Source organism: Amblyraja radiata, chromosome 16, assembly GCF_010909765.2.
Source record: "Amblyraja radiata isolate CabotCenter1 chromosome 16, sAmbRad1.1.pri, whole genome shotgun sequence".
Classification (NCBI taxonomy): Eukaryota; Metazoa; Chordata; class Chondrichthyes; order Rajiformes; family Rajidae; genus Amblyraja; species Amblyraja radiata.
Window position 1 is genome coordinate 51215013 of NC_045971.1, and position 24753 is coordinate 51239765.

A 24753-nucleotide genomic window follows, 5' to 3' on the forward strand; every position below is an offset into this window, starting at 1 on the left:
TGGAATTCGTGTCAATATCTTTATGAAAAACCAAAAAGATGTGGTTGCCAATCATTCAGGTCTGACAAAACTGAATACATTTGTGCAGTAAATTCATTCGAAATTGGAAACCTTTGTTACTGCCAAACAATTGATTCCATAGGTAACTTCATGGATTACATCCATTTAAAACAAGTGCTTACTATTCGGTGCCTATGCGGAAGGATTACAGACGTTATTAATTCTAAGCTAACACCTTCCACCAGTATGGACTACTTGGGGTTCACCTTTGACTTAGTTCACATGTGGGTAACGTATCAAAGGACAAGGCAACATACTTAACTGAGGCCTGCAACAACCTCATTGAATCAGTAAACCATCTATTCGACTGGTAGCAAGGGTAATTGGCAATATTGTGGCGTTTCCATCCACACTGTTTGACCTTTGTATTACCAATAATTACAAAGGGCAAAGGTACAAGCACTGAAAATCAATACTGGACATTTTGATAGACCAATGAAGCTACCAATCTAAGCAATTACGGAATTACAATGGTGGGGGAAAACATTCGGCATTGTTCCAGCCCTATCATTGTCAGCAACTATTCAGTGGTGCTCCAAACTGATGCCAGTGTTCATGGTTGGGGTGCTACTAATTCCATCTCTAGTTGTGGATGTAGATGGGATGCACAAGAGGCATCATTGCTTCAGATACAAGTCATAAACTACTTGGAAATGTTGGGTGCGTTCTATGGACTAAAATCATACTGTTCAGTAATGCATCACCTGCATGTTAGACTACAGATTGATAACACCACCGTGGTGGCATATACTAACTATATGGGTGGAATCAAATCGGTATCATGTGATAATCCGGCTAACACAATTTGGCAATGGTGTATTCAGAAAAACATTTTAATATCAGCTAGTTACCTACTAGGTAACCTCAAATTCAGTGGCAGACACCAGGTCACGCAAATTCAATGACAAACATCGAATGGATGTTGGACCGCAAAGTGTTTGCTGATATTGTAGCATGATATGAAACACCAGAGATCGATCTATTTGCATCTCGGCTTAATCACCAGTTGCCTATTTATGTTTCTTGGGAATCAGACTGGGGCATCAGCGATGGATGCCTCTCGCTGCATTGGGGGAAATTGTTTTTCTATGCATTCCCCCCTTTCTGCCTCTTCAGTCGGGTATTACGCAAAATACAACTAAACTCGGCGTCTGTATTTTGGTAGTGTCCGATTGGCCTATTCAACCATGGTTCCCTGTGATTCTTGTTATGGTTTTAGAACCATGTATCTCCGTTCCGAAATAACCAGATTGTTGCTTCATCCCGTAACGGACGGGAACATCGTCTCTACCATAATAGGACAAATGTGTTGGATTGCAGAATGTTAAGAACCATTTCCGGGCCTGGGACTAACGGACCGAACAATGAACATATTACAGCGGCTCACAGGCAGTCCACCAAGAAACAATATCAGGTCTACATCAGGAAGTGGGAGATATTGTTCTAGGAACAACATCACTAACTGTACGACGAACATAACTTCTGTTCTGAAATTCCTGGCTAGCCTCAACTATGACGAGGGGCTCAGTTTAGTGCCACAAACTGCGCCAGAAGTGCCCTTTCAGCATTCTGGGGCAAGGATCAAAGCGTCATTCTGTCGGGACTCACCCCCTGTGACTAAACTTATGAGGGGAATTTTAATATTATCCCCAAGGACTAGGTATTCCCATATATGGGATGTGAGAGTAGTCCTAACATTACTGAGGTATTGGTCACTAGTTACAGCCCTGTCCCTGCATAGACTTACACATAATATAGTCATGCTTATGGCATTAGTCTAAGGAAAAGAGTTCAGTCTTTACATAAATTAAGGTTGGATAGTATCACAACTTCAACGAGTAAAATAACCTTTTACATCCACGAATTACTAAAACAGAACAGACCGGGATCGTCAGGCCTCATATAGAATTCAGTGCATACCCAATAGATGATTGCCTATGCATTATGAGACATTTATTCTTATACATAGAGAACTCTAAACAGCTCAGAGGCAATGAGATGGCTGAAACAGGTTTTACGGCTGCTGGGGTGGATACTAACATATTCAAATCTCATACCACCAGGGCTGTAGCTACATCAGCAGCAAAGGAATTGGACGTACCTATGGACCAAGTCCTGGGGAAAGCAGGATGGTCATAAGAGAAAACCAGTGGTTAAACCTGTGTCATTGCAGAATCAAATTTAGTTCTGTATCATGATTTACCGATACGACAGGGGCTATAATTTGTTGTTAATAGTTCATCATGGAATTTCAATGTCGGATTCATGTTTGAATACGTTAACACTATTCCTCTCTTAGTCAATTAAGGCAGTTGTGAGGCATGGACTCGTTTCCACGGCATGAAACCACAGAGCTTTAAAATCTTCACGTAGTCACTCACGTGACTCCGAAGTAAAATAGTAAGATTAAACGAGAATTTACCAGTTTGAAGTTTGCTCTTTATTTTATGAGGAGTAACGTTGAGGGATTACGTGCCCTCCGCTCCCACCAACGATCATAAAGTTCAACTGGTATCCTCTTTCTCTAATCTTACTATGTTCAGTTCATTACTGTTATCTGTGATTTCACACCGCTGCTTTGAAGAAAATAACGCATGCGTCCTGGCGGGTTCTTCACGTAATCCCTCAACATTACTCCTCATAAAATAAAGATCAAACTAGTACATTGTCGTTTAATCTTGCTATTTCTTCTCCACCCATCCCCCTCTCTGTCAAGCCTCATAGCTTGTGTATTGGCAGCAGAGATCACATTGTGATGTAATTTTCGGTTGTCGGAATCTTCACGGCAGCTTGTGTAAATTAGATCCCATTGTAATTGGAGGACTGTGAGATGCCATTGTGACATCATCTTTGGAAGCTGCCAGAAACGTCCCCCTCTCATTCAGTTATTATTCTCAAAGTTAACTATTTTTAGACCTTTAAATATCAATAACATGAAATATAACATTAAATCTGAAGGAAACTTGATGAGATCAACGACGGGAAAAAGGTGAGTAAGGTTCTGCAAAAATGAATGCGCTACCATGTACCGTTTTGGCGAAAAAACCATCACACAAACACATAGAAACAAGACGATAAAGATATATCATTCATTCATCATTCATTCATTATACTTTTAATAGTATACTAGACCAAGTGGGACCCGTTGGGTCCCTGTCAGACGAGGGGGAAGAGAGGAGAGAGAGAGGAGAGAGAGGAGAGAGAGGAGAGAGAGGAGAGAGAGGAGAGAGAGGAGAGAGAGGGAGAGAGAGGGGGAGAGAGGGGGGAGAGGGGGAGAGGGGGAGAGAGGGGGAGACGAGGGGGGGAGAGAGGGAGACACGGGGGAGAGAGAGGGGAGAGGGGAGAGAAGGAGGGGAGAGGGAGAGGAGAGAGGAGGAGGGAGGGGAGAGAGGGAGAGGGGGAGAGGAGAGAGGGGAGGGAGAGGGAGGAGAGAGAGGGAGGAGAGGGAGGGGGAGGGGAGAGGGAGAGGGAAGTGAGAGAGGGAGAGGGAGAGGGAGAGGGAGAGGGAGAGGGGAGGAGAGGCAGAGGGAGAGGGAGAGGGAGGAGAGGGAGCGGGAGAGGGAGAGGGAGAGGGAGAGGAGAGGGGAGGGAGAGGGAGAGGGAGAGGAGAGAGGCGAGGGAGAGGGAGAGGAGAGGGAGAGGGAGAGGGAGAGGGAGAGGGAGAGGGAGAGGGAGAGGGAGAGGGAGAGGGAGAGGGAGAGGGAGAGGGAGAGGGAGAGGGAGGCGGAGAGGGCGGGGGAGGGGTGGTGAGGGGGAGTTGGAGAGGGAGAGGGAGAGGGAGGGGGAGAGGGAGGGAGAGGGAGAGGGAGAGGGAGAGGGAGAGGGAGAGGGAGAGGGAGAGGGAGAGGGAGAGGGAGAGGGAGAGGGATTAATAAAATAAACTTAAATTATTCTCATATCAAAGTAAAATTCCAAACACTAGAACCAATAATTAAAGATTATCAAAACCGTCTTGATTTCCCAATTACCTTGGAAGAATTGACCATAAAAATAAAATATCTTCACTCAAAGAAAGCCTATTAAAAATGAAATGCTCAAGTACAGCACTCCGGAGATGCAGGACATAGTGCTTAGGCTGTTCAACATCATACTACGTTCAGGTGATATCCCTGATATTTGGTGTCAAGGGCTTATTTCACACATTTATAAGAGTGGAACAAATTAGACCCAAATAATAGTAAGATTAAAGGAGAAGTTACCAGTTTTAAATTTGATCTTTATTTTATGAGGAGTTACAGTGAGCGATTACGTGAAGAAGCACCGCCAGGCCGCATGCGTATCATTCTTCAAAGCAGCGGTGTGAAATCACAGAAAACAGCAGTCGAAGTAACATATTAAGACTCAGAAGACTAGAACTACCAGATGATCTTTGCGATTATGAGGGCCGGGAGCGGAGGGCACGTAATCGCTCACCGTAACTCCTCATAAAATAAAGATCAAACTTCAAACTGGTAAGTTCTCCTTTAATCTTAGTATTTTACTTCGGAGTCACGTGAGTGATTCCGTGAAGATTTCAAAGCCCTGTGATTTCATGCCGTGAGAATTGAGTCACCACAACTACGGCTGCTTCAATGATAAATGAGGGAAACATTCATAATGAATAAATGATAGTAACTCCTCTCATTCGGGAGTAACTGACCACTGAACCTAAGTAAAGTTGGCAAAACCCCTGGTCTGGCATTGGGTTATTATGAATTGTTTTATAACCCTTGCTGCGGAATTGTAGCAGCCCTGGTGGAGTGATTCTCCGAAATATATCAGTATCTACTCCTGTATGAGCCAAACCCTGTTTCGATCACTTGGGGATGGTCCAACCCAATACCATTTTAAAGTTTTTTTATATTATCAACATTGCTAGTTCTGAGCCTCTAAGCTCTTCGCGAACGACGTATTGTTATATATATATGACCATAACCGAAGGTTTATGAGGTATGTCATGAATTTGCGAATTTATGTCTATTATGCTTATATAAATATTAAAACATAATATTATTTGCAGATGTAATCATCCTATGTAGTCACAATATGTAGTGACTGAACCCGTTGGCTGACCTGCGCCTTGATAGCCGAGCCAACTAAGGATGTACCTGGAGCCCTCTGTTGAAATAGTATTAATACCACATTAAATATCCTATTAGCCCTGTCCCTTTGCTTATCTTGGGAATTTAAGTGAAAAATATCCTTTCTCCCTTGATATTAGGGGTGAACCCCGGCAGAGTGGGTCATTATTGCTGCCGTAAATAAGATGGGAAGCACGTTGGGCACAGGTAATGGTCCTATAACTTAATTTTGTCACGACCCATTTGAAACGAACTGCAAGCTGTTAGTTATCTGTGCCGTATGAGCTGTGACTTAAGTATTTAAACAACACTTCCCATTTCCTGAAGAGAAGATGTAATGCTTTCCTTTCTTGGTGCTATCCCTGCATTTGCAGCGAGCACAGACATGAATTGGACTGACAGTCCAAGTCGCAGGACTGGTCCACTCAGGATCTATATGAATAATTGATTTACCATGCAGAGGCTGGTTTCCCGAATCACAGGTTAACCCAGCAAATTTTATGTTAAGAATAACCGTAAAGGTTGTATTTTTATTCTCGGTAAAGCAGGAAACATAGCTGCATAAGATAGTCAGACAGAACGTTGGTACTGAATAATATACATCTTTCAGATCTAAACTTGCCATATAATATCCTTTGGAAATCAATTGTTTAGTAGTACCGAATGTTTCCTTTTAAAAGCTTATACTGGACATAGGAATTCAGTCGGGTTAGATACAGAATGGCTCGCCATCCTTCTTTTGCTTGGGAAAATATATTTAGACACAAACTGCGAAGGCTGATGAACCGTCTTTTTTATCACAACTTTTGTGAATCATGGTTTCAATTTTATCATTTACCTGTAAAATTTCTGGATTTGAAAACACCAATTTCCACCTCGCTCCGCCTTATGAGTGTGGAGGATATTTTCCGTCGATGAAAAATGAGAGAGATATTAATGTTTTTACAAAATTCCCCATTCTCTCTGCTGCCCCTGCTGTTGGCAGGGGGAGGGACTATAAAACCAGGAAGTGTCGTGCCTCACTCAGTCTCTGCCAGACCAGGAAGCGAGAGGGTCACGGCTCACGGAGCTGCAAAGAACACTGAACGCACGTCTACTCCACGGTGAGTCCCCTCGATGCGGCTGTAAAGTGGATGCAGCCCTTTTTTTTAAAGTTTGTGTTCACAAAATGAAATTTGTTTGTCGGGTGAATGCACCCCAATTGTTTAACCATATAACCATATAACAATTACAGCACGGAAACAGACCATCTCGGCCCTACAAGTCCGTGCCGAACAATTATTTCCCCCTAGTCCCATCTACCTGCACTCAGACCATAACCCTCCATTCCTTTCCCATTGCCTCGCCTTTTTAAACAAGTTTGTGTTCACAAAATGAATTTTGGTTGACGGGTGTCTGCAAGCATTTGTTTGCCTCGCCTTTTTAAACAAGTTTGTTTTCACAAAATGAATTTTGTTTGTCAGGTGTTTGCAGCCCAATTGTTTGCCTCGCCTTTTTTTTAACAAGTTTGTGTTCACAAAAGAATTTTGGTTGTCGGGTGTCTGCAGCCCAATTGTTTGCCTCGCCTTTTTTTTAACAAATTTGTGTTCAAAAAATGAATTTTGGTTGTCGGGTGTCTGCAGCCCAATTGTGAATTTTGGTTGTCGGGTGTCTGCAGCCCAATTGTTTGCCTCGCCTTTTTTTAACAAGTTTGTGTTCACAAGATGAATTTTGGTTGTCGGGTGTCTGCAGTCCAATTGTTTGCCTTGGCTTGGCTTTTAAAATCGTTGCAACAGTTGGATGCCTGCCCAAGCATCCATACGGCCCACAATATTATATATCTATATATATATATTATATATTTCTTTATTTATATAGCACATTTTTAGTCAACTTGCATTGACCCCAAAGTGCTTCACATAATTACATCCACACACACAGGCAAAGGTGGGTGAAGTGTCTTGCCCAAGGACACACACAGGCAAAGGTGGGTGAAGTGTCTTGCCCAAGGACACAACGACAGTATGCACTCCCAGCGGGATTCGAACCAGCTACCTTCCGGTTGCCAGCCGAACACTTAGCCCATTGTGCTATCTGTCGTCCCAATGTCTATACTAGCCCTCTGGACACCAGTACCTTCAGCCCGTAACACCCATACTAACGCAACAGACAGCCCCCCCCCCCCCCCCCCCCCCCCCCCCCCCCATTGGCGAGCAGTATTGGAATTGGTGGAGAGGTGGAATATTGCGTTGGTGACCAGCCCTCCCGTGTGATGCTGGGACCCAACGGGTCCCACTCAGTCTAGTTAATTATAAACATTTGCAATCTACCCCCATTGGTGATTGGTCTATAGGAGATATGTCCTGGACAAGTCCAGCTGCTTGTGCCTCCATGTCTGTTGGGTTCTTTTGCCTCCGAATTTTAGTGCGAGTATGCACTGGTGCACGCCTACGGCGGAGTGATGGGATAGTACCCTTAATAAGGCCGACCATCCTTGCCTCGTCATCTAAGTCCTTGACTTACTTAGCCAGGACTTCTCCAAATATCAAGTTTGGTGGCTGTATGTTGGATGATCAGCACAGTGCTACAACTTTGGATTTAAAGTCGGTCTGATACTTCTTGCTCAGGCAGTTAATCTCGAAGTGGGCGTTACACACCAGGCCCAATGTATCCTGCTGTGTGAAAATGGCTTAGACTGACCGCCCTATGCCGTTATGCCTGATCCGATGTGTTTTAATACTTTCTGCAGTCTTAGTTCCTGCGATTGCAGGATTGCACCCATTTGCCCCCAGATAACCTGGTTCATGGTGGGCATTCTGAGTGACGCACGATTTACAGGTGTTTCATAGCGTTTTGATTCCGTGGAGCTCATATTGAGCTCATATGGAGAGGTCATATTGTTGATATCACCTCACCAGTTCCTGCTGGTATGGTAAATTTACCTGCCACATCCGGCTCATCTGGAGCGATGCTCTCGTGCCTTGAGGATCAGTGCCATACTTTGCCCTGGCTCTTCCTGCTCTTGCATGAGGGAGGCTTCAGCTGCCCTTGACATGGTGCTGCTGGTATGGGCACCCAGGTACACCTGTGGTGCCTTGGGGTATGCTCCTCCGTTATACCTCCAACTTCAGGGTCAGTGCCATACTGCCATGTCTCTCCCTCTTTTTTTTCATGAGGGAGGCTTCAGCAGCCCTTGACATGGCGCTGCTGGTATGGGCCCCCATGTTGACCCGTGGGGGTATGGTTCCTCCTGTTTGGTACGGGTCTGCCCTGTTTAGACCTCTGCTGGAGGTTGCTGCCCCGGCTGATGGGATGGCCCATGAGTATAGTACTTACATTATAATTGTCATGATGGGACATCCTTTCCATAAGGTGCTCTTTTTTGTCTAGACTTCCCCAGACGTTTTTATGTCCCTGCCCATAATACTGAGCCTGCCCTGAAACAACTCTGGACAATTCCTGTGCTTGGACCCTAGCATTGTGCAGTTTTACATGGTTAGATCTCATCCATTTGTGTGTTGTAAGGCTACTATGACCTTTTTTATCCTTACCAAGGGAAATGCTATTTTTGTACGACACATGACCCAAAAATATGTTGTTATTATCATTAGTACCAACAAGTGTAAGTATTGCCAACATGTAGATGGCCCCATATTTTCCCTGAGTTCAACTAAGATTTAGGATTGTCCACTGTCCAACTTTCATGCTTCCACCAACTTCAGTGAATTGTTTACTGTTTATCGCTCTTTTGCTGGAGGATATCATGCTGGAGCTGTGCTCAACAGCCTTGCTTGGTTTGATGCTTTGGGGTATGCTTTCCAATACCTCTAGTCGCAGGATATATAAAGCTCCTTAGCTAGACCATGTTATGCTGGAGCTGTGCTCAAACAGCCTTTCTTGGTTATATGCCTTGGTGCCTGCTTTTCCATACCTCCAATCTCAGAATATAAAAGTTCCTTACTGAGGTAAATTATGCTGGAGCTTTGCTCAACAGCTTCTTTACTTTATGCCTTGGTGTATGCTTTGTAATACCCGTAACCTCTGTGACAGAATAACTCTGCCCTGGTAGGCTCAACCTCCTTCATGAGGGAGACATATTGCCGATAGATGTTGCTGCCATTACCCCCCAAGAGGACCTGTGGATATAAAGCTCCTGTCCTGGAGCTGATTTTATTTATACAGCCTTACTCTGAAGCTGCTGCCACGGCCCTTGGGGTGACGTGTTGGGTATGAAGCTCCCCCTGGAGCCTGTCGTGATGGAGCATCCCTTTTATCAGGTGCTCCATTTTATCACACGTCCACAACATCGTTTTTATTGGGAGGTGTATCCTCCTGGCCCGATTTACGAGTTATTTTTAGAATAGCTTATAGCCCCGGCATAAAGCACAGAAAGCAAGCCCTTTGCCCCAACTAAGCTAGTCCCAATGTCTTTTAAAGAAAATATAAAAAGACATATGTAAATTACCCTAATATTGTTGGGACTTACCCCTCCACGGAAACCTCCGCGGTCTGGAAGTCGCTGGCTGCCTTGTCAGTGACTGGAGTAACACGCCCGCGCCTGCCGGCTCCTGCGTTAGCGGGCTGGACTTGGTGTTCTCCCCATAGCCCAATGCCGGTTTCCCCGCGGCTCGCCCGGACTGCGCTACTATAGCCAACAGGAACCTCTGTAAGAGGAGGTTCCTGCAGGAAAAACACAACCTGGTAAGTAATGAAAACTTACCTGTAGATTTTTTTACTTACTGCTGGCAGGAATGAATTGCCTGCCAGACCGGTGCCTCGCCATGCGGATGACGATAATGATACGCATGTGGCCTGGCGGGGCTTCTTCAAGGAATCACACATGTGACTCCGAAGTACAATTATCGTGGGCGCCTTTCAAAAGTCTCAAGGACACCTTACAGAATTTAACAAGAGTAAAAAACATATAATCAGAGTAAAATCAATAATAAAGACATCACCAATACACAAATTAAAGACAGAATTCGATCCAAGGACAAAAAAATCAAAAACACAATGTGAAGAGAGAGCAGCGGCAGCTAAACCGCGCGAGCATACACTCTCCCTTCCGACGGCCATCTTGGACACAAACTAAAATAATCACTTACACACAAAAATCATCCCCCCCACAATGGTTACCACTGTGGGGGAAGGCACAATGTCCAGTCCCCATCCCCAGTTCTCCCAAAGCCTCTACGGAGGCCCGATGTTCCTGGCCGTTCTCGCCGGGTGCTGTTGCCCCGACGTCGGGAGAGTCCTCTCAGCGGCTGGGCCACCTGGGACCGCGGCTTCCGAAGCCGACAAGGCCGCGCCGGTTTGGAGCTCCCAGGCTCCCAATGTTGAAGTCGGCGCCGCCCGCTCCGCTCCGCAGACCTGCAGCCCGGAGGTGTTGAACTCGGCCGTCACAGCTCACTGGAGCTCCAGCGCTTCGATCCAGCGCGTCGATCCAGCGCGGCGACCCAGGCAAGGCATCGCCCGCTCCGCTCCGCGATAGCGCTCCAGCGCTGTGCCGCCACCTAAGCCGAGGTGCTGGGCGGTCCCCGGCAGGAAACGCGCTCCACGCCCGCTGGTAGGCCACGAGGCCGGGTCGACGGGGCAACCCGGAGAAAAAGCTGCCTCACCGACCAGGTAGGGACCTAGAAATATAGTTGCCCCCATCCCCCCACATTAAAAAGTCTATTTCTCCCACAAACAAAACACAGGACTCACTAGAACTACAAAAAAAAGTGAATTAAACGGACAGCTGCTGGTTAGCAGCCGTTCCCCAAGATGGCTCCTCCTCCTCGAATAGCTGCCTAGGGAAGTTATTCTGCAGTATCATAAATAACAGAATGCAGGATTTCCTTAACAAATACAATATTCTCAGTAAAAACCAAATTGGCTTCCTCCCAAAGCACCGTACCACTGACCACATGTATACCCTCCACACTGTATACACCAAGCAAAAACTGGAAAAATATTTGCCTGTTTTATTGACTTTGAGAAATCATTTTACTCTATTTGGCACAAAAGGCTCTTTACAAACTCCTCTGTTGTGGTATAGGAGGAGAGGTATATGACCTTATCAAATCAATGTATCTGAATAATAAATGTGGCGTTATAATTGGGGACAAATGCACTGATCTCTTCGCCCAGAGAAGAAGCGTCCAGCAAGGCTGCAATCTGAGCCCGACACTGTCTAATGTATATATCAACGACTTGGCAGTAAAGTTGGACCAGAGCATAGTGCTGGGCCTCTGTCTTCTGGACGGAGAGGTAAAATCCCTGTTTCATGCGGATGACTTGGTTCTGCTGTCCCCCACAGAACAGGGACTGCAGCAACAGATGGACCTACTTGATGAGTACTGCCAAAATTGGGCCCTGACAGTAAATCTAAAGAAAACCAACATCATGATTTTGCAGAAAAGACCCAGATGTCAGGAAGATAATTACAAATTTAATCTCAATGGTATTATTATCAAACACACTATGAGCTAATCTTACCTTGTTCTAACTGTTTCAGCATCAGGGAGCTTCAATATGGCAGTGAATGCACTAAAAGAGAAAGCTCGAAGTGCTCTGTATGCAATAAAAAGATTCTACAACATCCAAATTCCAATTAAAATCTGGCTTAAAATATATGAGTGTAATCGAGCCTACTGCGCTTTATGGTAGTGAAGTATGGGGTCCGCTCAGTCACCATAGTTATAGTAAATGGGAAAAACATACAATGGAGGCCCTGCATGCGGATTTTTGTCGGAACATCCCCCGTATCCAAAGGAAAACACCAACAAACGCATGTAGGGCGGAATTAGGCAGATACCCACTGATAATAAATATCCAGAAAAGAGCACTAAATTTTTGGAACCTCCTTAAATCTAGTCCCCCGGATACCCTCCAGTTTAGAGCCCTTCAAACACAAGAGGGGAGCCCAGAAAAGAGTTCCCTGTGTCAGTTGGTACTGTGAGTCTAACTACCCCTATCCAGTTAAACCCTATCCAGTTAAACCCTGAGCAGCCTCAGATCAATATTGAACACCAATCACCAGTTAGAGTGAACCAAATTATCAAACAATTTAAAGAAACGTATCTGGAACATTGGGATAAAGAAACCAAACGTCAAAGCAGATTAGAATGTTACTCAGCCCTAAAAAGAAATTATAAATTGGCAGACCATCTCTCAACTGTTAGAGACATAAAGCAGAGACAGACCCTAACCAAATACAGGTTAAGTGACCACAATTTGGCAGTTGAAAAAAGAAGACAGAAGAGATTCTGGCAACCAAGAGAAAACAGAATATGCGGCCATTGTTTGACAGATGAGGTTGAAACAGAGGTGCACTTCTTCCTAAAATGCAAAAAAAATTGACAAAACAAGGAAAACATACTTTGACAAACTCTGTCTGGCAACCCCTGACTTTAAAGAACTAGATGATATATCAAAACTAAGAATAATCATTGGTGAAGGAAATACAGCACATCTTGGTGCACAATACGTAACAGCATGCCATAACCTGAGAGACGGCGAATGACCAACATGCACACATGCACGCACACATGCACGCACACACTAATTGACATTAACTGACACTAAGAAATGAATATTGCATTGCTAAACTTGCTATTCTGTTGTGCTGCTTACAGCTACAAGAACGTGTAGCAATCAATAAAGGGCTATAGGTCTATTGCGAGTTTATGTACAGCGACATATCTATCCATGCACTGTATACTTGTATTTATATTGATGCATTTTAAATATTGTGTCATGTTTTATACTTTGGCAATATAACGATGTATTTTATCATGCCAATACATTTTTTTTTAGTTGAAATTGAATTGAGAAAAAGAGAGAGAGTACTTAGTTCATGAGAAAATAGGCAGAAGTCAGCATGGTTTTGCGAACTTGCCTGATGAATCTGCTGAAATTCGTTGAACAAGTAAATAGGACAGACAAAAGAGTCAGTGGACGTTGTTTACTTAGATTTTCAGAAAGCATTTGATAAGTTGCCACACTAAGGCTGCTTAGGAAGATGAGAGCCCATGGTATCAAAGGGCAGATACTAGCATGGATAGCAGGTTGGCTGGATGGCAGATGGCAAATAATGGCAATTATAAAGGATTTCTGTCTGGATGGCTGGATCAAAGATTATAAAGGATTAAGATAGACCACTCCTCGAAAAAAGCGTAGTAGAACGTGTGTGATTGTCGACGCCATTTTATAAGGCATTTTATTGTCATGGCGTCCTCATCTAAATCTTCATCTCACTGCTCTGCTATCAATTGTTCTAATCGTAAATGTAGACGACCCGACCCGTAATTCTTTAGGTTCCCCAATAAAAAAGAAAGGTGAGAAAATATTATTTTTTATTTTCAGTCGATATTCTATCGTGAAAATGTTATTTTCTGTTCTCCCGTCAACGGCCATTGGGAAACTAGGTTTGTCGGTACATTAGAAAGTTATTAGACTTATTTTTAATAGATCTTTACTTACCATAATAATAAAGACAATAATTTTAACACTTCTGTACGTTTTTGGTTTGTTCTTGTAAGGGATTGGTCTCCAAAATATGACCCGTGGGACACATTAGGCCTATTGACCAGGAGATTTTTCGAGCTCAGATTGGAGTCCGGGAAGGAAGGCGACGGCTGTTACACGTTAAGTCCCTCGAATTGTCGAGACATCACAAGCAAAGATCACAAGGCCGCCGTGAAGAAAGGTGCAATCAAATATTATAGAACTCTGCTCTATCATCTTTGTGTGCAATGGTGGGCCGGGAGGTTCGGCGGCGGCGTTCGCAATCAAAGATAATAGAGGAGCTCTGTTCTATAATATTTGGTCGGAATGGGACGGCTACGCGTTAGAAACGCTATAATGGGGATCGTTCCACTCTTCTCCCTCTAAGCCCTCTTCCCCCCCCCACCCTTTCCCTTCAATCCAGAACCCTTTCCCGACAGAGAAAAGGGAGAAAAGGAGAAAGAAAGAGAAGGCAGAGACCAAGGCGGAAACAGACCAAAAAAGGAGAAAAAAAACAAAAGGAGCCAGAGAAAAAAGGAGGAGCAAAGAGGAAAAGGAGAAAGAGAAAAGAAACAAAAGGAAAAGCGAAAATGGGAAAAGAGAAAAAGAAGAAAAGGAAAAAGGAGAAGGAAAAGAGAAGGGACAAACGGAGCAAGGAAACAAGGAGCAAGGAAAAAAGGAGAAAGAGAAAAAGGGAGAAAGAAGGAGAACGAGAAAACAAGGCGAAAGACAACTTAGAAATCAACCCTACGGCTCTTCCCCCTTCCCACTCTCCCCCTTTCTCCCTCTCCCCCTTCTCTCTCTCCCCCCTTCTCCCTCTCCCCCCTTCTCCCTTTCCCCCCTTCTCCCAATCTTTCCTCATATACAGTCCCGCCATCTCAGGGATCAATCTCGTGAACCTACACTGCACTGCCTCAATCACAAAGATGTCCTTCCTCGAATTAAGATACCAAAACTGTACACAATGCTCCAGATGTGGTCTCACCAGAGCCCTATACAACTGCAGAAGAAACTCTTACTCTTTACCTAAATCCTCGTGTTATGAAGGCCAACATTCCATTAGTTTTCTTCACTGCCTGCTCTACCTGCACGCCAACTTTCAGTGACCGGTGTACAAGGACGCCCAGGTCTCGCTGCGCATCCCCCTTACCTAACCTAACTCCATTGAGACAATAGGTACACAAACTTGCTGGAGAAACTCAGCGGGTGCAGCAGCATCTATGGAGCGAAGGAAATAGGCGACGTTTGAAGAAGGGTTTCGGCCCGAAACGTCGCCTATTTCCTTCGCTCCATAGATGCTGCTGCACCCGCTGAGTTTCTCCAGCAAGTTTGTGTACCTTCGATCTTCCAGCATCTGCAGTTCCTTTTTGAATCCATTGTGACAATAATCTGCCCCCTTGTTTTTGCCGCCAAAGTGGATAACCTCACATTTATCTATATTATACTGCATCTGCCACGCATCTGCCCACTCACTCAACCTGTCCAGGTCACACTGCAACCTCCTAAAATCCTCTTCACAGTTCACACTGCCACCCAGCTTTGTGTCATCCGCAAACGTGCTACTGTTGCTCCTAATTCCCTCTTCCAAATCATTAATATATATGGTAAACAGTTGCGGCCCCAACACCGAGCCTTGCGGCACTCCACTCGCCACTGCCTGCCATTCTGAAAAGGACCCGTTTACTCCTACTCTTTGCTTCCTATCTACCAACCAATTTTCTATCCATGTCAACACACTATCCCCAATACCATGTGATCAAGACGGACCACTCCTGCGAAAAACAATCGACAATCGGCAATGTAGGCAACACGACTTGTCTTTCTTCAGGGTCCCCATTAAGGAGGAAAGGTAATAAAACATGTATTTCTTCTGTGGCATATAGAACATTTTATTTAGCCTGTTCAATCTCTCACTGTAGTTAGATCATTGAGCTCAGATAGTCGAATCCTCATGGCAACATCCTTGTAAAAATCTTCTCAATAGCATTTTCTTTCGACATCTCTGTTATTTAATGCAGAATAATAGCATATTGACTGCAGGATATTTTCTGTAATTTCACATGTCGACAGTGGACATGATCTCCTACACCGAACTGCGGAGTAATTGTCAAATAACTGCCGTCTTATGTACATTGTGTGAAATTGTGATTTGTTAACTGCACAAAACTAATGCGATTTATTTATTATTGTATCTACGTTGGACGTTTTGCTCTTTGGTGAAGCAGGGGTGGGGCTATCATTGTGTTACATACGTTAAATTGTACATCACTTTCACTGGTTAGCTGATATGCTGAACACTACAATCCTGTATAACTCGCGCACAGAATAATGTAAATTTTCATAAATCCATTTTGACTTGAACTAATCCTTTTACTGCTATTCAAATCACCCATTATTACATCTTTAATAATTTACTCCAGCATCTTTCACACCACCAAAGTCGGTCTAACTGGTCTGTAATTCCCCGTTTTCTCTCTCGCTCCTTTCTTGAAAAGTGGGATAGCATTAGCTATCTCCAATCCACAGGAACTGATCGTAAATCTATTGATCGTTAGAAAATGATCATATGTATATATATATATGTATGTGTATATATGCATGTATGTGTATATATGCATGTACATGTATATGTGTGCATATATGTATGTTCATATATGTGTGTATATATGTATGCATATAAATGTATCCATATGTATGTGTGCATTTGTATGTGTGCATATGTATGTGTATACATATGTATGTGGGTATGTGTGTATATATGAATGTGTGTATATATGTATGTGTGTATATATGTGTGTGTGTATATATGTATGTGTATATATATATGTATGTGTGTGTATATATGTATGTGTGTATAAGTATATATATATGCATATATTTATTATTATTATTATATAATTATATATATAATTGCTTTTATGGTGTATGTACATCATCTTACATAAGACAAATAAATTAATAGTGATGATTTAAATCAAAGTTGCTTCTGGTCCATGAGAATAAGCCTTATTGTCTCTAACTTGCCTCTCACACACCGACACCCATTCATATAAATATATAATATATATATATACGTTAAATTTTGTGCAGTGTGTGTTAAAGCAATACAAGAGAAACTGCACAATACAATGCAATGGAAACTATGCAAAGGAGGGGGCTGTTCCCGCTACAAGATACTAGAGGATCTTTGCTTTGGGTCAAAGATTATAGAGGAGCTCTATAATCTTTGCTTTGGATCAAAGATTATAGAGTAGCTCTACAATCTTTGCTTTGGATTACACAGCGGGAGGCATACCGGAAGTCGCGTTTCGCATTAACAAATGGCGGCCGTGACGTTCCGTCACGTACTACACGTCAGTCCATTGGATTTCGGAGGAGTGGTCTATCTTGCTCCTGCAGTATCCAAAGAGATAGACCACTCCTCGAAAAAAGCGTAGTATGACGTGTGTGAATGTCGACCCCATTATTTGAGGCATTTTATTGGGCTGTCATGGCGTCCTCATCTAAATCTTCATCTCACTGCTCTGCTATCAATTGTTCTAATCGTAAATGTAGACGACCCAACCTGTCATTCTTTAGGTTCCCCAATAAAAAAGAAAGGTGAGAAAATATTATTATTATTTTCAGTTGATATTCTGTCGTGAAAATGTTATTTTCCGTTCTCCCATCAACGGCCATTGGGAAACTAGGTTTGTCGGTACATTAGAAAGTTATTAGACTTATTTTTAATAGATTTTACTTACCATAATAATAAAGACAATTTTAACACTTCTGTACCTTTTTGGTTTTGTTCTTGTAAGGGATTGGTCTCCAAAATATGGCCCGCGGGACACATTAGGCCCAGTGACCAGGACATTTTTCGAGCTCAGATTCGAGTCCGAGAACGCGGCGGCTGTTACCCGTTATGTCCCTCGAATTGTCGAGACATCATAAGCAATGATCACAATCCCACCGTGAAGAAGGGTGCAATCAAAGATTATACAACTCTGCTCTATCATCTTTGGGTGCAATGGTGGGCCGGGGGTTTCGGCGGCGGCGGCGGCGGCGGCCGCCGCAATTAAAGATACTAGAGGAGATCTGCTCTGTAATCCTTGGTCGGAATGGGACGGCTGCGCGTTATAATGTGCTATCGTTCCACTCTCCCCCTCCCCCTTCTCCCTGTCCCCATTCTCCCTCTCCCCCTTTTCCCTCTCCCCCCTTTTCCCCTTCTCCCTCTCCCCTTCTCCCTCTCCCTCCGTCTCCCTCCCCCCCCTCTCTCTCTCTCCCTCTCACTCTCTCTCTCCGTCTCTTCTCTCATCTCTCCCTCTCTTCTCTCGATCTCTCCTCTCTTCTCTCGATCTCCCTCCCTTCCTTCTCTCTCTCCCTTCCCTCTCTCCCTCCCATACCTCTTTGTGAGAGTTGGCAGCTCTGCTATGCCTTGGGTCCAAAAGAGCATTAAAAGAAAATACCTAATGGTCTTTGTAAGAACATTTTAATAAGCTCTTCTACATTTAAGGTAAATTGACATGTTAGAGGAAAAAAGCATCTTTAATATACAGGTCTCTCCACACAACTGAAAACAATTGCATTTGTGATATATCATCCATTGATCAGGCATGTAGTTATGATCAGTTATTTTCTTATTAGTTAATCCTAAATGATATCTCCTGTAATTTCAGATGTCAACAGTGGGTCCAGAATACTCGTTGACAAGATCTCCTGCACCGAACTGCGGAGTATTTGTCAAATAACTGCCGTCTTAAGTACATTGTGTGAAATTGTGATTTGTTAACTGCACAAAACTAATGCAAATGGCGATTTATTTATTATTGTATCTACGTTGGACCTTTTGCTCTTTGGTGAAGCAGGGGTGGGGCTATCATTGTGTTGCATACGTTAAATTGTACATCACTTTCACTGGTTAGCTGATATGCTGAACATTGCAATCTTGTATAACTCGCGCACAGAATAATGTGAATTGTGTAAATCTTATCATGCATGTCGGAAATAAAATGTTAACCATGTTAATGGATCTCTATTATGAAATATTTAAAATTGAGTGTGTTGGCGCAATATCGGTTCCAGCCGTCAGTGATTGCACTGCCAGCCCTCCAGCTGTTAGTGACTGAACTGCCAACTCACGAGCCGTGAGTAAGTGAACTGCCAGCCCACCAGCTGTAAGTGACTGAGCTGCCAGCCCACCAGCCGTAAGTGACTGAACTGCCAGCCCAATAATCCATTCAGTCCACCCTCTCAACCTTCTCTCTCACAGAGTCTGTCACCTGTTTTGGGCAGAATTTCTGGCAGTTTCTCAGCTTCCAGCCTGCCAGGTCTGAGTGACTGTACTGCCAGGCTTCAGTGACTGAGTTGCCTGGACTTAGTGATTGAGCTGCCAGCCCAAGAATCCATTCGGCCCACAATGTCCATACTAGCCCTCTGGAAAACAATCCCTTCGGCCCACACCCACACTAACGCAACAGAAAGCCCCTCCCCCCCCCACTGGCCAGCAATATAGGAATTGGTGGAGAGGTGGAATATTGCATTGGGTGACCAGCCCTCCCGTGTGATGCTGGGACCCAACGGGTCCCACTTAGTCTAGTGATTGTGTATAAGTTGGAAATGTTGTCCTTTGTTTGAAATGTGTTGAATTTGACATCACTTTTATTGATTAGCTGATATGTTAAACACTGCAACCCTGTATATGTCGCGCACAAAATGATGTAAATAAAAATTGTTTTCCTTGTTTAAGAAGTTCAATTTAGAATTCTTTGAAATTGTGGGGGTTGGTACAAAATACTGTTGACCCACAAATGTGTTGTTGTGAGACATTCACATTTAAAAAATCCATGTCTCAAAAAAAGCAAGAAGGTGCCCATGTTATTTGACCAACTTATAAGATGAATTTAAATATGTAGGTATGTATGCATTAGATTTGCTCCTAATTCCCTTTTCCAAATCATTAATATATATGGTAAACAGTTGCGGCCCCAACACCAAGCCTTGCGGCAAAAAAATCCAGAAGATTAGCCAAACATGATTTCCCTTTCATAAATCCATGTTGACGGACTAATCCTTTTACTGCTATCCAAATGCCCCATTATTACATCTTTAATAATTGACTCCAGCATCTTTCACACCACCAAAGTCGGGCTAACTGGTCTGTAATTCCTCGTTTTCTCTCACGCTCCTTTCTTGAAAAGTGGGATAGCATTAGCTATCCTCCAATCCACCGGAACTGATCGCAAATCTATTGATCGTTGGAAAATGATCATATGTATATATATATGTATGTGTGTATATATGCATGTATATGTATATGTGTGTATATATGTATGTGTATATATATATGTTTATATATTTGTGTATATATGTATGCATATACATGTATCCATATGTATGTGTGCATTTGTATGTGTGCATATGTATGTATACGTATGTGTGTATATATGTATGCATATGTATGTGTATATATATATGTGTATAAATATATATATGCATATATTTATTATTTACTATATAATTATATATATAATTGCCTTTATGGTTTATGTACATCATCTTACAAGACAAATAAATTAATAGATGATTTAAATCAAAGTTGCTTCTGATCCATGAGAATAAACTTTATTATCTCTAACTTGCCTCCCACACACAGACACACATTCATATAAATATATAAAATATATATACGTTAAATTTAATTTTGTTCAGTGTGTGTTAAAGCAATACAAGAGAAACTGCACAATCCAATCCAAGGGAAACTACGCAAAGGAGGGGGCTGTTCCCGCTACAAGATACTCGAGGATCTTTGCGTTGGATCAAAGATTAGAGAGTAGCTCTATAATCTTTGCTTTGGATTTCAGCGGGTGGCATACCGGAAGTCGCGTTTCGCATTAAGAAATGGCGGCCGTCACGTTCCGTCACGTACTACACGTCAGTCCATTGGATTTCGGAGGAGTGGTCTATCTTGCTCCTCTAGTATCTGCCAGTGATTCGAGAAGTTCCGCATGGGCCGGATGAAAGGATTGAAGGCTTTGTGGCCAAGTTTGCGGATGCAAAATTAGGCGGAAGGGTAGTTAATGCAGAGAAAGCAGGGACTCTCACCCATTCCTTCTATGCAGAGTGACTCCAGCATTTGAGTGCCCACTTTTATAGGTTAGTTTAGAAATACAGCACGGTAACAGGCCCACCGTGTCCCTGTCTATCAGCGATCCCTGCACACTATCACTATCCCATACCCACCACGGATAATTTACTACTATACCAAGCCAAATAACCTACACACCTCTACGTCTTTGGAGTGTGCGAGGAAACCGGAGAAAACCCGCGCGGTCACAGGGACAACGTACAAATTCCATACAGACCAAAGATTATGATACAGACAACACCTGTAGCCGGGATCGAACCCGATTCTCTGGCGCTGTAACTCTTTCGCTGCGCCACTGCGCCTCTAAAACGAATAATATTTGCCATTTACTTATTTATTCGAATCACTGTTATTGTTATTTGAGACAATGGTTAAAAGCTCCCATCTTGTCGCCAGTCTCCGACGCGAACCACCCCTGATGGTGTTGTGGGACGAGACCCGCTCATTCCCTTCAGCCGTTAGCATTCTGCTCCGAGGCGAGTCGTCGATGGCCAAAAATGGCGGCCACGGGTTCGCCCCGCGAGCCGCCTTCTTCCCTGTCCTCCCTCCCGCGCGAACCGCCGCGATCCGTCTACCCCACTCCCCCGCGCGGCAAAGAGACTGCTGGTAAAGCCCATGGCCGTCATGTTGACCATCGACGGCTCGCCTCCCCAGTCAGTCTTGCCCGATCGTCTCTGAGAAGCATCTGCCAGAGTGCAACCAAGATGTTTCGCAGTCTCCAGCACTTTCTTTTAATGTTAGTTTTAGTGCGCCGAAACAGGCTCTTCGGCCCACCTCAGCCCGCAGCGATCACAAATTCGGTACCGACAAGCACCCGTTGTCAGGATCAAACCCGGGTCTCTGGCGCTGTGTGGTAGCAACTCGACCGCCGAGTCCATTGTTGGGCAATATTATAGAATTGGGTGCTTGCCATTATTACCCATCCAAAAGCTTAGGCTCTCTGGGCATGAAGCTGAATGCAATGTTTAACACTCATCAATGTTGTTTGGATCCATCTTCAATACGACTGTGGTCAGAGATAGATTGTCGGCACCCATGGGCATAGACGTTTTCCATGTGCAATAGGATCGCAACTTTGTTGGGTGACAAAATTGGACTCAACATAAACTGCCTGGCGGTCAAGGATAAACTGGGAATTGCTGGGATAAAGGATGAAAATGCTGGGATAAAGGATGGCATTGCTGGGTTAAAAGATGGAATAGTTGTGGTAACGGACGGAATTGCAAAATGATCGATGAGGGTGGGCAGTGGAGGTTGTCTACATGCATTTTAAAGGTTCAAAGGTTCATATATTGTCACATACACCAATTGCTGTAGTTAAATTCAAGTCGCCTTTGCAGCACACTAATATAAGAATACAACATAACATTAGAAAGGAATTTAAAAATAAACATAATAACATCCCCCTTCCCACAACGGTTCCGACTGTGAGGGAAGGCACAAGGACCAGTCCCCATCCCCTTGTCCACCCATAGTCGGGCCTATTGAGGTCGCCGCTACGACGGCGCGATGTTTCAGGCCCGGGTGATGGTGCACCGGAGTCGGAAGAACCCTCTCAGCGGCTTGGGATACCTGGAATGGCCGCTTCATTACAGGAGACCGCGGCTTCCGAAGCCAACAAGCTGTGCTGGACGGAGATCCACCACTGGCGATCTCGCCAAGAGACCCCAGGCTCCCGATGTTAAAGTCAGCGCTGACGCCCGCGGCTGGCCGCTCCACAGACCCGCACTCCGCGATGTTCAATCGGCGGATCAGCATACCGGAGCTCCAGTGCAGAGACCCTGGGAAGGCATTGCCCGCTCCGCAATATCGCTGCAGCGCTGTGCCGCCGGCGAAGTCGTGGTTCTGGCCAGTCCCCTCAGGAAACGCCGCTCCAGACACGATGGTAGGCCGCGAGGACGGGTCGAAGATGCTGCCCGGAGAAAAGCCGCCTCTCCGACCAGGTAGGGATTAGGATAAGCAGTTTGCCTCTCCCCCCCACCCACCCCCCACATAAAAACGAATAGACCTTAATGTGATGTAGGTGCCACCGAAAAATTTCTGTTTTCAGATTCTTCATGGCAGTTTGTGTAAATGAGATCCTATTGCGATTGGACGATTGTGATTGGATGACATACTGAAAAGCCCAATGCCTGCAGTGAGGTAGGTTTGAAAATTAGGACAGTGAGGATCCTTGGTGATCGATGTGGCATTCTTGAGGCAGCGCTTCATGTCGGTACTTTTGATGGTGGGAGGGCTATGCCTATGATAGACTAGGTTGAGTCTACCACTCTCTGCAGCCTCTGCAATCCTATGTGTTGTAATTGCTGTAATAGGCCATGATGCAACCAGCACATCTGTAGCTCCTTGTTAGAGTACTCTTGACTGCCACAAGCACAGGCAGACTTTACTCAGAACTGCTGTAGTTTTGGGAGTAACAGCAGGAGGAGTTTAGCAAGATATCAGACTGATTGGCTCTAACCCGAGTGGGAGGAGAGAAGTGAGTCAATGCTGGGGAAACAGTTGAAAACTGAGAAATTGGTGAATCAGGCAATTTATCAGTCAATTTAAGCAAGACTGCTCTTAGGGAGCGGCAGTGAGTGAGCGGCCTTGTGAGGGAAGTGTGAGTCTTTGCTCGAGAGTCTTCGGCTGAGGAGAGGAGACCACGCAATACGCTTGAGAGGTAGAGACGAAAGAAGGAGATGTCAGGCAAGCTGATTCAGTGCTTGCAGTATGTGGGAGGTCAAGGACACCGCTGGTGCCTCTGGCTGCTACAAATGCGAGAAGTGCATCCAGGTAGAGCTCCTGAAGGACCGTGTTGGGGAACTGGAGAATCAAGTGGTTGACCTCCGGTTCGTCCGAGAAACGGAGTCGTTCCTCGACAAGTCCTACAGTAAGATTGTTACACCTAAGGTACTGGAAGAGAGAAGGTGGGAGACCGTGAGAAAGGGAGGGAAGCATGGAATGCCAACGTCCCCGGGTGTTGTAACTCTTGTGAACAGGTTCACCCACATAGAAGCTGTCGGGACAGAGGACGTGTTTGCACTGAACGGCGGACTGGCTTGCGATGCGAATAGGGCTGTTGAGCCAAAACCAAAAAGGCCTAAGGCAGGCAACACCATTGTAGTGGGAGACTCCACTGTGAGAGGTACCGACAGGGGTTTCTGCGGCAACAGACGGGATGCAAGGATGGTGTGCTGCCTTCCTGGTGCCAGGATCCAGGATGTCACGGACAGAGTGCAGAAAATCCTCAAGGGCGAAGGTGAACATCCAGAAGTGGTAGTGCATGTCGGCACAAACGATGTCGGAAAGAAGGGGATGAATATTCTGCAGCGTGACTTTAGAGAGCTCGGAAAAATGCTGAAAATCAGGATCTTCAGGGTTGTTACTCCGGTTTGCTTCCAGTTCCTCGTGCTGGCGAGAGCAGGAACAGGGAGATACGGGACCTGAACGTGTGGCTGAGGAACTGGTGCACGGGGCAGGGATTTAGATTCTTAGATCATTGAGATCTGTTTTGGGGTAAGGGGGAACTGTACAAAAGGGACGGATTACATCTTAACAGGTGTGGTACCATCATTCTGGCAGGAAGGTTTGCCACTGCTACACGGGCGGTTTTAAACTGAATAAGGGGGGTGGGGTGTCGAATGGGATAGTGGAGGATGGAGTTAAAGGGAAAGGGTTTCTTAAATGTGTGAGCGTTGAGACAGAGGGGGTGTAAAATGAGGGTAGAAGCAATAGGTAGCAAGGTGAAAAGTAAAATTGGCAGGCCGGCAAATCCAGGACAAAAATCAAAAAGGACCACTTTTCAACATAATAGTATAAGCGGTAAGAGTGTTGTAAAAACAAGCCTGAAGGCTTTGTGTCTCAATGCAAGGAGCATTCGTAATAAGGTGGATGAGTTGAATGTGCAGATAGCTATTAATGACTATGATATAGTTGGGATCACGGAGACATGGCTCCAGGGTGACCAAGGCTGGGAGCTGAACATCCAGGGATATTCAATATTCAGGAGGGATAGACAGAAAGGGAAAGGAGGTGGGGTAGCGTTGCTGGTTAGAG

At 44.5% G+C, this 24753-nt stretch overlaps 2 pseudogenes; one reads left to right on the forward strand and one right to left on the reverse strand.

Annotated features, from left to right (window-relative positions):
• Positions 1-24753, forward strand: part of LOC116982309 — a 999615-nt pseudogene that overhangs the window by 876316 nt on the left and 98546 nt on the right.
• LOC116982367 lies at positions 8540-8678 on the reverse strand (annotated as a pseudogene).